Below are 1,965 nucleotides of genomic sequence, written 5' to 3'. Positions count from 1 at the left end.
CTCATGTCCCAATAACTTACTCTAATTTCCACGTGCCAATTAGGCAAGGCGCGTGGGCCCCGGGCGCAATCCGCAAGGGGTCCCCGGGGCCCACATACATGTTAAGCGCCAGTATAGGAGCCATCGGGGGGTTTTAGCCGGTAGGAGTCCGGCACTACCCGCGCGGCCAGCACTTGACGCTATTGCAGCGCCTGGGGCTGTCCGCGCGGGTGTCCATGACGGATTTCCCCCCGTAAAAAAAAAAAAAAAAAAGTTAGGTTAGGTTAGGTTAGGTTAGGTTAGGTTGGTCGGCCTCGGTCCGTTGAGCGGTAAAGACGTGTTGTCGTGCCGCTCCGTCTTCGTGCCTCGTTTATGTGTATATCAAGTGCAACAAATTATTCGGAAGTGTCCTTATTTATTAAGTGATTTGTCGCGTTTCGTTTGATGTATCGTCCATGTTTTTCTCGTACTGTCCTGTGCTGTAAACCGTGAATTTTTATGTGTCTCGTGAGTAATGACGGCCGTTGACAGGAACTGTCACAACGAGGTCGGCTCCTTTTCTTTTCTTCACGCGCTTCTCTCCCTCCAGTAACCTGACAAACTCTGTTCTGAGGGAGCAAGATACCTTCCGGGGCCGTTTAGGATATATCCGTATCATTAATAAGGTCAGTCTTTAATTTTAAATAATTCTATTCATCAATTATGAGCAAAGATACGTTATATATTCATATGCGTCCTCCTTCTAAGTGAAGCGCATGCGCTAGCTATTTAACTTCTTCGTTTAGTATATTCCATTCTCTTCTCAACCAGTACTGTTCCAGCGCTAATTCTATTGGCCCATGGTAACCAATTACATAAATTTTAATTTATTACTGGCCAACATATATGACGCAAAGTCTTATATTCCAATGAAAATATTTCTATCTCATAGTTGGCTCACACGCTTCAATTGCCGATATACTACAGCTCGTCGGCAAATATTACAAGCCGCAATGTACAAGATGCTCGTGCAACATAACCTTATGTGTCAGTTGCTACGTATAAAAGTATATGATGCAATTTAAAATAAGACGACCTGTACATCACGGGATCTTAGCCCAAATCCAGTGTTAATTTTATTCTTTAACCACCGAATACATAAAGACAGTTAGAGGCTGTTCTGAACTCTCTTGCGTTTTGGTTAACGACGACCCTTCGGGATAATTTTTAATGTTCAGTGTGGAAAACATGTCTAGGTTAGAGTTCACCAAGATCAGATAGAAAGCTTAAAATCTAATCGCTGTTCAGCTTGTCGGTAAATACGGCGTGTATAATGTTCTCGAGTGACATAACCTCCATGTGTCATACGCTATGTGAACAAATTTACATGTCGCAAGTTAAAATTTGTCATCTCGCGCATTGCAGGACCTTAGTTCAAGTTCAATGTTAATTTTTTATACTCCAACTATCGAACGTATAAGAATAGTTACTGTATCATATGAACTCTCCTGCTTCCTAGATCAACGACAACTCTTCGGAATAAATTTTAGTGCCATATAACATAGTTTATTTTAATTCATGGAACTACAATGGTTATTTTGATATCGCTAACATATTTTAATCTACTCTAATTCACGGTATCTTATCTACACGTTAGAAGATTTAAAACTTGCGCCAAAGGTGGCAATATTGCGTCACTAACCTGGAAAAAAAAAAAAAAAAAAGAAACCAATCGCATAACTATCTGCCTCTGATTGGCCCCTATTCTGTGTGTGAAGAAGTTTCATTCCTATAATAGTCTCCTACTTTCAGCTGAGTGACACATAACCTTCTTTTTTACTCAATACGTTAAAATGAACTTTCATGTATCTTCTATAGATTAAAAGCTCCCTAGTTTGTTCATTATATCTTATCTTATGCTAAGTCGAATGATTTAAAGCATTTGCCTAATGAAAATAATCGTACTATATCACAGATTTGTCTATACTTCTTAACATAATCTATATC

Source organism: Ceratina calcarata, unplaced genomic scaffold, assembly GCF_001652005.2.
Source record: "Ceratina calcarata isolate Rehan_Ccalc_2016 unplaced genomic scaffold, ASM165200v1 scaffold767, whole genome shotgun sequence".
NCBI classification, from domain to species: domain Eukaryota; kingdom Metazoa; phylum Arthropoda; class Insecta; order Hymenoptera; family Apidae; genus Ceratina; species Ceratina calcarata.
The sequence above is the reverse complement of the archived record's forward strand: the minus strand, read 5'-3'. Positions refer to the sequence as shown.